Source organism: Lepus europaeus, chromosome 18, assembly GCF_033115175.1.
Source record: "Lepus europaeus isolate LE1 chromosome 18, mLepTim1.pri, whole genome shotgun sequence".
NCBI lineage: Eukaryota > Metazoa > Chordata > Mammalia > Lagomorpha > Leporidae > Lepus > Lepus europaeus.
The window spans coordinates 48,453,000-48,464,677 of NC_084844.1; positions in this window are offsets into that span (position 1 = coordinate 48,453,000).

Here is an 11,678-nt window from a genome sequence, read left to right on the forward strand (position 1 = left end):
CGATCACCAATGGATAAAATTGCTAGACGACAGCTTGGTGGAGAACTTTACAATGAGGCCGACACCACCCGAGTCTGCCAGCCCCGGTACCCACGCTGGAGAGCCCCAGGCGTCAGTGCTTCCTGCTGTGAGACCTGAGGAAGGGCCCAGGGGTCCCAGACCCTGCATTTCTGGGATGCTCCTAAGCGATGCCCACATGGCTGGCCTCCAAACCATATTTCGAGTAGCAAGGCTTGAAAACACGTTAGCAAAGGCAATGAAAAAAGGGAGAGTGAAGTAACTGCAGGAAGTGTGGTCAAGTCTTGACAATGTGCTATCCGGGTAATAAGCATGTTGGGTTTATTGTTATCTTAAAATTCTGCTGTTGGGGTAGCTGTGTAGCCTAGCAGTTAGGGTGCTGGTTCCCATGTCCCATACTGGAGTCCCTGAGTTCGAAGCCTGGCTCCCCTCCCAACGCCAGCTTCCTGTTAACGCAGACCTGGGAGGCAGTAGTGATGGCTCAAGTGATTGACTGGGTTCCTGTCGTTCACATGGGACCTGGACTGAGTTCCTGGCTCCCAGCTTTGGCCCCTGGCCCAGGGCCACTGCAGGCATTTGGGAAGTGAGCCAGCAGATGCAAGTGCCGCAGTGCCGGCATCCGCCATGGGTGCCCATGAGCCCCCGCTGCTCCTCTTCTGATCCAGCTGCCTGCTGATGCGCCGGAAAGCAGCAGACGATGTCTCGAGTCCCTGGGCCCCTGCACTGACGTGGCAGACCTGGATGAAGCTCCTGGCTTCAGCCTGGCCCAGCTCCAGTAGTTGCAGGCATTTGGGGAGTGAACCAGCAGATGGAAGACCTCTCTCTTTCCCTCTCTCACTTTGTAACTCTGCCTTTCAAATTAATTAAATACATCTTTGGGGAAAAAAAAATCAATAAAATTAAAAAATAGAATTGTTATTAAAAGCGAGGAGGACAGTGAGGGGGGCTGTAAAGGCGGGGTCTACGTCGACATCTCTCAATTCCCAGAGAACCCTGTACAAAGCAGCAAGAAACCCTGGGAAAAACCAACTGTTTCTTTTCTGATCTCAGAACATAAGCGCTTCTGTGACGCCGGGTGTGTGGAGGCTCCCCCACATCCTGAGCAGGTGGGCCCAGCTCGGAGAAGAAGCACGTAACGAGGGTTACCTACAGATGAACACAGGCACGGGGCAGGGCAGGAGGGAGAGGGGCCCCTCGAGCTCTCTGGAAGCTCCCTAGTCTTGTCCTTCTGGGGCTGTGAGGGAGGCCACGTGACCCTGAGAACCTGAGGAGCGCTCCAGAGCCCTTGCGAGGTCTCCAGACGCACAATGGCACGGCTAGCGCCCCCCGAAACATGACTGCAGGAGGTCAGAGAGCGCCACCCCCAAATTAGACCTCACAGGCCATCTGAGTTTGAAACTCTGAGCTCAGACACAGTGGGAGTTGGGTGGAGCTGGCCCGTGGTGTCCCCGGAACAGGCCCGTGATGGCAAGCCACTCCAGACGACTTCGTCTGCTTAACAAAACCACCTCCTAACCCTCCCAGCACGTGTGCCACCACCCCCGGGGGCCCCAAGCCCCTAGTCCTTTCTGTAGCTCAGGAGGCCAGCCAAGCCTCCACCATCGGACCCGTTTCTGACCCTGTTTTCTCTAGTCCGTCTGCCTCGTGTCAATGTAATTCGTAGCCTTGCAGAGGAACCCAGAAAGATGGCGAGAAGTCATTTTGCCTTCCCCCTCAGAAAGGCTCTGCCCCAGGCTGTAGAGACCTCACCCCCATCCCACAACTGACTCCCAGGGCACCCGGGCACTGGCTCCCCACCAGCCTTGACCACGGCAGCGACTCCGGTCTACAAGGACCTTGCCTACCTCTTTACTCACTCACTGCCTGTGCCTGCACCCTCCGCCCAGTCCCACAAGGACAAAGACTGCGTCTGCCTCACTCGCCACGTTCTCTGGGGCCTGGCCGGATGGCCTGCACGTGGTGGGTGCTGGGAGGGTGACCCCCTGCGGGCTGCACATGCACTGGCTGGGGTTCAGATGAGGTCTCCCAGGCTGGGAAGGGGCTCATGCCATCCTTAGATAAAGCAAAGCTGCCAGGGGCTCTGGATTCAAGCTCCTGGCCCCGCTGTTTCTTGGTCAGCCAGGTCGGGGGAAAAACAAGAGGTGAGCAAACTGACAAGGAGAGCACTGAAGGGTAAGTACCAGCTTGTCGCAGGGCAAGCAGGAGACCTTTTCTCCCCATTTATTGCTCCCTGGTGTAACCCACAGAAATGACTTGAAGCTCCAGGGAAAATCCAGACTCCCAGCTGGGCATCTGAGGCACCGCCACACCCCACACCTCTGCATTCACTGCCTGGCCGCCACCTGCACACTGGCTACCTCTGGGCCTTTGCACAAGCTGTTCCCTCTGCCCAGCAGGCCTGCCTCCCCACCCTGGCACCTCTGTGTGCAGGGGCCCTGCTCAGACAGCCAGAAACCAGGAGCCAGTGGAGAACCTTGGTCAGAGTAACACACAGGTCCCTGCACCCCCTCAGCGACCCGTGGTATCTCTGACTTCGATGAAACCCTGTCTCAGCCAGGGTAACCCGTGATGACGGCTGTCTCCCCCAGACTGTGATCTGGTCTGAGTCATCTGTGACACCCGCCAGCCGCAAAGCCTAGCTCAGCAAAGGACCCGGCCCAGAAGAGGTGCCTGGCAGCATCAAAGCCAGCCAGACCCCCCATCCCCACCCCATCGCCAGCCCCATTTCCAGGCTCTCCCATTGCAGCGCCTGGGAGCAAGCTGCCTGACGGGGTAGGAATGAGAGGCCCCCCCACCCCCCACAGCACTGCGCCATGTGCTGAGGCTATGCAGGCCATCAGCTTACTTGGGGGCCCTGGGAAGCGGGACAACAGAGTCTGCCACCCAGGTCTGCCTGCTTCCAGAGCCTTTTGTAAAAGCTGAGGCCAGGAGGGGCTGGGAAACAGGGAGTGGGGCGATGGCCCTCAGAGCTGGGCAAGGCCGCCTGCGGTGCCCGCATCAGGGACTGGGCAGCTGACAGTGATAGAGAGCCCGCAACAGGGTCAGAGCCTCCTGCAGGGACGCGGGCAGGGCAGGAGAACCTGTGTGTGTGTGTGGGGGGGGGGCCTTTCCACTGCACTGCCCACCAAGACTCAGAACCAACAGTGTGGACCCCAGAGACAGTCCCGGTTCGAACCTTCATTCTGCCTGGGAGCCACAAAGGACCTGGTGCTTGTCACCCCACCTCAGTTCCCCCATCTGCTTGTCAGAGTCATAACCGCACCCGAGGCCTGGCACCTTCTGTCTCACAGCCTCGCCCACCCCCGGCAGCAGCCCCTTGCAAGCTGTCAGACTGCACAGCCCAGCTAAACCAGAGTCTGTCACCACACGACCTGTAGGCCTGCTTCCCGCCAGCTGTTCCCAGCCACAGGGCCCTGAGTCAGTCTGACTGCCCCCTCCATCCTGTCACTCACCACTGCTTCCCCTCCCCCACCTCCCCATCACACTGGCCATTTTCGTTTTTATTTTTTTAATTAATTAAGAGGCCAAAAGAGAGACAAACAGAACAAGAGCAGGAGCTCCCAGCTGCTGATTCATCCCACCAATGTCTGCAACAGCTGGGACTAGGCCAGGTTGAAGCCAGGAGCCGGGGACCCAATCCAGGCCTCCCTCCTGGGTGGCAGGGATCCTCGCACCCGAGCCACGCTGCTGCCTCCCAGGGTCTGCATTAGCAAGAAGCCGGGAGTCACGAGCTGCAGCAAGTGCAGAATGCAGGCTCCAATGTGACACGTGAGCGTCCCACTGGTGGCTTTAACACCTACCCCTCCTTGACCCCTCCCTGGGCGTTTTACTTCTTTATGCTTTAAATGCTACTTTTTAATTTTTTTTTTTTTTTTGGACAGGCAGAGTAGATAGTGAGAGAGAGAGAGAGAGAGAGAAAGGTCTTCCTTTTGGCCGTTGGTTCACCCTCCAATGGCTGCTGTAGCCGGCGCACTGCGCTGATCTGAAGGCAGGAGCCAGGTGCTTCTCCTGGTCTCCCATGCGGGTGCAGGGCCCAAGGACCTGGGCCATCCTCCACTGCCTTCCCGGGCCATAGCAGAGAGATGGCCTGGAAGAGGGGCAACCGGGATAGAACCCGGTGTGCCGGCGCCGCAAGGTGGAGGATTAGCCTGTTAAGCCACGGCGCAGGCCTTAAATTTTGTTTTTAAAAAAGATTTATTTTTATCTGAAAGAGTTGGGGGTGGGGGGAGAGATCTCCTGTCTGCTGGTTTACTTCCCAGATGGCCATAATGGCCAGCATTGGGCCAGGCCAAAGCCAGGAGCCAGGAGCTTCTTCCGGGTCTCCCACGTGGGTGCAGGGGCCCAAGCACTTGGACCATCCTCCACTGCTTTCCCAGACCATTAGCAGGGAGCTGGATTGGAAGTGGAGCAGCTGGGACTTGAACAGCCGCCCATATGGGATGCCAGGGCTGCAGGCGGAGCTTAACCTACTACACCACAGCACCAGCCCCTGCCCTGGGCATTTTCAATGCGCACTGTCACAGTACAGTAGGTCATCACTGGACGCTGAGGTCTGGGGGCACAGTGTCTATGAGGATTTGTGCGAGCAGAGCGCTACGGAAGACTCAGGCACCCCGAGGCCTGCCCCAGCATGCCCAGCAGGGCCTGACAGGGGGTGCCTCCTGGGACCCACCTGCAGAGCACCAGCCCCTCCAGGGAAGCAGCGCACTGGCCCCGCCTCTTTTTCTCGGAGCTTCATCTCCTCAACCTAAGCCGCCCCCTCCCTCCGTCCACCTCAGGGAGACAACGGCCTAGGGCACTGCTTTCCATGCTCAGTGTTTCTCTGGGGGCTCCGCCTCCTCGGCAACCTGTGGACTGGACCACAGCAGCAGCCTCTGCTCTGGCCTCCGCCTCCCGTCCGACACACAGATGGACGGTCACTCCGCTGCTCAAGGCTGTCTGGGGCTTCCCGGTGCCCTCCCGCTGAAGTCCACTCTGGGCCCTCCCCGTTCCTCACCCCTGCATCGAGGAACTCCCAGGCCAGGCTGCCCATGCGCCCTCCAGTACACTCCACACGCACCACACATGCCATCCATCTCATCCTGCCTCACTCGGCGCACACCCAGCCCACGTCCCCCCTACACACCCTATACACCCCACACCCACACACATCTCACACACCTCATATATCCTCACCCCGTACTTCTCATCCACACCCCATGTGCCCTCTATACCTCATGCACAGCCCAACACAACCCACCTCTAGATCCTATACACACCGTAAACCCACACACCCCATCTACAGCACTCAGAACCCACACACACCCCACACACATCATACCCACCCTGCACAAGCCAAGCTTGGGCAGACCGGAGCTCTCACAGGGCCTGCCCCCCGCCACACCCCAGTTCTCCCATGAACGCTGCCCCTCTTGACACTTCATGTTTGCTTGGCCTCCCTTCTGCCTGAATACCCTCCCCCCACCACCATGTTGAGACCCACAGACATCTGTAATGGCCCCTCTTACAGGGGCTGAGGGGTCAGAACGTGTGTGTGTGTGTGTGTGCGCGCGCACATGCATCACACTGTGACCCCCAGACAGGGCCACTGCCCTCCGCTCTGGCCTGACTTTGGGGGAGGAGCTGGGGCCTGCTGCTGCTGCTGCCACCCCAGCCTCACCCCTACCCCCCTCCAAAGCCAGACTCCTCACTCCCAGGCCTTTGTCTACACCGTTTCCCTACACAGGAAGCCTCTTCTCTCCACTGTGCCCGATTCTTGGGGCCCAATTCCCACGCCATGATGACCGCGCCCCGCACATGCTGCCCTCCCATCGCCCCAGCAGGGCCCCGAGCCTCGGCCTGAGTTGGTATCAGCAGAGCAGGCCCTGGACTTTTGGTTCCTTCTTCTTCACCCCTGTAAGGACACAGGCAGACAGCCCAGTTCCCTGTTCGCACGGTGAGGGATGTTGCCCGGGGCGCTGAAACCCAGGATGGAGAAGTGAGTGGCTATGGACACAGAATGGGTCGGGGGTGGGGCTGACCTGAGGACAGCAGGCCGTGAGGCCCCTCTGCACCTGCGCTCTCCCTAAAACCTCCCTAGGCCGTTGTTCGGTCATGGCCACGGAGGGCGGCTGGGGGAGATGGAAGGTGAGGAGCAGGCCAGGCCAGGGACAGCTGTGGGCCATCTCCAGCCGAGGCAGGCCCAGGCCTCAGGCTGCAGTCTGAGAGGTTCTTCCCACCCTCCCTGCCACCTCCCTGCCACTCAGACTCTCCAGCTCTCAAGACGGCACCAGTGTCATCTCTTGCAGGGAGCTCTCCAGCACTGGTCCCTTGCTCAGGGTGCGGAGTGGAACGGCCACAGCATCGCTTCCTTCAGCAGGTCTGGAGCTGCTGGGGCCCTGCTCCCACCTTGTGCCCTAGCTCAGGGGACCTTCAGGACGGGGCTCTTGGTGACGCCTTCCCCACCTGGCCCTGCTGCCTCGCAGCTTGGGCCTCACAGGGGTCTGGTAAATGTCACCTGCTAGAAAAGGCACTGCGGTGAGGGACAGCTGTCCCAGGGCCCCCAGGCAGGACAGGGGCCTGGGCCTGAGCCCCTCTGCTGGCACCTGCTTGTGGCCCTGGAGTCACTGCCCTTCTCTGGCCGTCTCCTCTGCATGGGGAGAGGGATACCAGGGCCCAGCCTAAGCCTCTCCTCTGGCATTTGTGTGTCAGGGTCCTAAGCCCCAGAGATAGCGTGAGGCCCTCTCCACTGTTACTCTGTGTAACTGACAATAAAGGCTTTGATCCTTCCATGACAACTATTTTGTTGGCTTTGAAATATTGAATATTAATGTCTGTCCCCAAACGCACACTCTGCCGGGGCCCTGTGCAGGCTTGGGTCTCTCTCGGTGACCTGCCATGGACTCACAGCTCTCCCGGACACTGGGGCTCACTGGCCAGCCCCAGCTTGCTTTCAGGGAGAATGCAGGCTCCCAGAAGCCCTTACGCTACAAATGCTCATGTCCATCTAACTCCCCTGGCAAGCTCCTGACGGAGGCAGGAGACCCCAGAAGTCTCCCCAGACCACCAGGCAGGACCACACTGGCCTCAGGCCTGATCCCAGCCATCTGCAGGGGTCCACCTGACCGTGCCACATCCTTCCTGGGGCCTTGTGGGCAGGCTCCCGGCTTGGCTCACCCATAATCTTCCATGGGCGGCTCAACAGACAGAACAGGACCCCCCCCCCCCCCCCAAGGCAGAAGTGCCTCCCTTCCCACCCACACCCGGGTTTTCACACCAACCCTGACAACAAGAACAGGATGCTGGCTCCCCCCAAGGCGCAGATCTCAACGCCCACCCTACCCTCTCACAGGGGCCTCGCCCTCAGCGGCTGAGCCCCGCTCAGTAACAGAAGGGAGCTCTGCAGGTGGAACAGGCACCATCGGCCTCCGTACGCTGAGAACAACCGGATTCCACAACCTGCCCGGAGTGGATGCCAAGGAGAGAGGGGGCTGACTCCGACCAGACCCCCACCAGACCCTGGGGAACAGGGCAGCAGAACCCTGGGCCGTCCGTCAGCAGTCAACACAGCCACAGCAGCCCTTCCCCTTCCCCAGGGAAGCTCCCCTCACTGATCCCGGCCAGACAGACAGACGAGGGGCAGAGCGGCCTCCGGAGGCAGGAGGCGAAGCTGACTTACCGGCCGCGCAGAGCAGAGAGAGGAAGAGCCACATCCCAGCTGGAGCAGAGGTGGCCGCGTGCAGACCGAGCCAGGAGCTGCAGAGGAGCCTCAGCTTCCCCTCGTTGGTTGGGGAGGTCAGGAGGCGGGGACAGAGACCAGCAGGGACCCACGGGCAGGCAGGCACTCTCAAGTAGGCACTTTTCTGCTTGTACGCCGCCAGCCACGTGGCTTTCTCAGTAGTTGTGGGCTGGTTCCTGGGAGCTTAGAGCCAGCAGTGGGTTCTGCTCCATCACCCACACCCCTGTGGAACGGTGAGCTGAGTGGCAGCTGGTGGCTGTGCAGGGGCAATACCAACTCAGCCCATGATGTCATCCAAGAGTCCCAGTCCCCTGCCCTGCCCCAGGACCACTGCCGGCCACCCTGGCTCAGCTCCCAGCCCAGGGTCCTTGGTGCCAGGGAGACAGGGATCCCACTCTTCTAGGAACTTCCCCCACCCCAGGCCAGAAACTGGGCTCCTGTACCTGCCTGTGCACTCAAGGCCCTGAGATTATGGAAGGCCAGGAAAGCAGAAAGAACCAAAGCCCTGGCTGCAATCAACGTCTCAGTTCCACACTGGCTGGATTCTCTTTAAACTCTGGCTACAGCACCCCGGTGCAACCCCTGATTTAACAGGGCTCTGAGCTGCTCGAATAACAGGGGTGAAGCTCCTGCGATCTCACGGCACACCTCTGACCCACCCCAGCCGCCAGAGACCACAGGGCTGACCGTCTGCAGTCCTGTGTGAGGGCCTGCGGGTCTCCTGCACCTCCACTTCCGGGTTGTTGGGAAGTGCAGGGGGCTGCTCTCCAACACACAGGCATCAGTCCCACGTGGCTACTGAGCCCTGGGTAAACCGCCAGTGCAGAGAACTGGACTTTAATTTAAAAACAGTAATCAGGTTCTCTCTCACATGAACGTCTACAGCTCCAGGAAGAGCAGTCTTTAGAAATTTATTTTTCTGAGTGGGCAGGAGGGAAGGGTGAGATCTTCCATCCAATGGTTCACTCCCCAAATAACTGAAACAGCTGGGGCCGGACCAGGCTGAAGCTGGGGGCCCAGAACTTCAACCCAGGTCTCCCAAGTAGGAGGCAGGGACCCAGCCATCATCTGCTGCCTCCAAGGGTGCACATTAGCAAGAAGCTACTCTGCTGGGCACCCTGCCCCAGGGGTGCACTTTGAAATGTGTTAAATAAAGGTAAGAGTGGTGTTGACTTAACGACTAGATGAAAATCAATTTTATCTTCTCACATTGAAAGCTTGCTCGGCCAAAGTTCTGTGGAGATCTGGTGACACTTTCAAACTTTTTTTTTTTTTTTTTTTTACAGGCAGAGTGGACAGTGAGAGAGAGAGACAGAGAGAAAAGGTCTTCCTTTGCTGTTGGTTCACCCTCCAATGGCCGCACCGCGCTGATCTGATGGCAGGAGCCAGGTGCTTATCCTGATCTCCCATGGGGTGCAGGGCCCAAGGACTTGGGCCATCCTCCACTGCACTCCCGGGCCACAGCAGAGAGCTGGCCTGGAAGAAGGGCAACCGGGACAGAATCTGGCGCCCCGACCGGGACTAGAACCCGGTGCCGCGGCACCAGCTACTTTCAAACATTTTTGCGTGGCCTGCTTTGGTCTCACAAAAACACCCATGACAAAATCTTAACATGACTATTGGGGCAGAAATGACAGTTCACCACGTTCCCCTACGGTATGCCATCCAGAAAGCAAGTTCGGGTCTGACTTTCCCCCCAGGGCACAATGCAGGCAGGCACACCTGCTCAGCCTTGTGGCAGGCTCTCTTCCTCCACTCCAGGGCTCCGTGACTCTCCTGCCCCCCTCAGCTCATTTCGAGTCCCAAGGACACTAGACCTGGAGGGGGAAGGGAGTAGCCCAGAGTCACAGAGTAGGTCCTCAGAAGGGCAGAGCTGGACGCTGGACTGAGGAGCAGGACTTTGTGCTGAGAGTGTGGACTTGGGGGCACCTCAGCGGGCAAAGTCTGTAGACGTCCGGAACACTGACTCATCCTGCATCCATCTAAGATGTATTCGCCCAAGCTTGTCAGTGCCTCTGATCACGAGCACACACAGAGGCCCTTTAAGCCCAACGGACGGTAACTGCTTGCCCCCAACACCCAAACTTCAGGCCCCAAGGTCAGGGCCAGGCTGTGTTGTGTGACGCTCTGCGCTCACAGCACCTAGGACACAGCTGGGTGTTCACAAATACACACCCTAACCAAGCAAACCTCAAGGCGCCTCCTAACACATCGCAAACACCAAGGGACCCACTCGACAGCCGTTCTATAGCATAAACTTGACTCTCCAAAAACCACAACGTCATGAAAGGCTCAGGAACCACACCAGACAAGGCAACAGAACAGATGCTCCCTAAAGGCAGTGCCTGGCCCTGGCCGGACCCCAGACCAGAAAAACGTGGTGGTTAAGTCTCTGATAGACCGCTGACAGAACAGAGACCTGCACATGACAAGTCGGCAGCTATCATTCTGATAAGATGCTGTACGCACTTCCTGAACTTACTAACTCCACTATGGCCACAGCACACACTGCAAGGTTAAAGCTGGGTGGTGCTTGGTGCATGGTCCAGACAGGGAAGGAAGGAATGACAAGATACAATGTGGCACAATCCTTGCTCTATCCTTGGAAACGTTCTGTGATCTTAAAATTATTCTAAATTAAAAAATTGAAAAGAACGCTCCCGGGTGGAAGGGTGTTCTGCATGAGTTAGAGGCCTCCCTGGGGTCTGTGAGGTGTGCCCCAGCTTGCCCGTTGGAACCACCCCACTGCCCGAGTCCTAGGAGGCTGGGGAGAATGTGGAGGGCTGCAGGGTGCTGGGGGGAGAGGAGTGTGGAGGGAGCGTAGAGCGTAGAGCAGACGTAACCCCTCATGGACGGCGCTGGAGTCAGCCTCAGGCCCAAGGCCTTCCATGGAGCCCTCATGTGACCTTCAGCCACCCCACAAAGGCCCCAGTCTCACAGCTGAGGAAGCTGGCTTCCAGAGGGCAAGTACGTTGCCCAAGGCCACATGGCCACTAGAGGGCAGAACTGGAACTCAGAAACAGGTCTGTCTCCTCCAGAACCAAGTTGCTGAATGGGTACAAATCCTCCCACCTCAGATCCATGGCTTTGTGGGCTTCTAAATAGCAGACCTCATTCTTCAAATTCCTACAGACCAAGCTTGCATCACTGTCTCTCCCCTCCACATACACACCAGTGAGGCTGTATTTGGATTTAGACGCAGCTTTTAGGAGGTAATTAAGGTTCTATGATGTGGTGGGGAAGAGGGTCCTAATCTGATAGGATCGGTGGCCTTACGAGAAGGGCCTCATGCCACACAGGGGGAGCAGCCATGAGCCCACCAGGAGGAGGGCCCTCACCATGCTGGCACCTTGATCGCAGACACCAGCCTCCAGGTCAGTGAGCAAATGACTTGTGCGTCAGTCCAGACACTTGTGAGCACCCCATACACATCTTCCTAATGAGTCTTGAATGGTGTGTGTGCACATCCTGGGGACTGGGAGGATGACGAAGCAGGGAGGGGACTCTCTTGTCCGTCACAGCTGAGGGGCTGGGAGAAGGGAGGACAGCACAGGGCCATGAGATCAAGGGTCTAAGGGCTCAGGTCTCGTGCTCATCCCACCCCTTCCAGTCTCACCCGGGAGTGAGCCAGGCAAGCCCTTTATCTGACAGGCAGGGGACGGAGGCCCGGGAGGTGAGGGGACCTGCTCAGTCTTTCCCACTCAGCAGAATGACTCCCTGGGCCCGGCCCTGGCTTCTGTCCTATTCGGCCTTCCCCGCCTGTGGCTCCCACCTGCTCTGAGGAGCACTTGCCCACGAGAAGACAGACGAGGGGCGAATTAATCAGACACTACACGAATGCCACATAGGCACAGAAAGCCATGTCTCCTCTCCTGCACTCGTCCAGGGGTCAGGGTGACAATAAGGTCTCAACGACTTCGGGATCTGGCCACCCTGAGAGGGC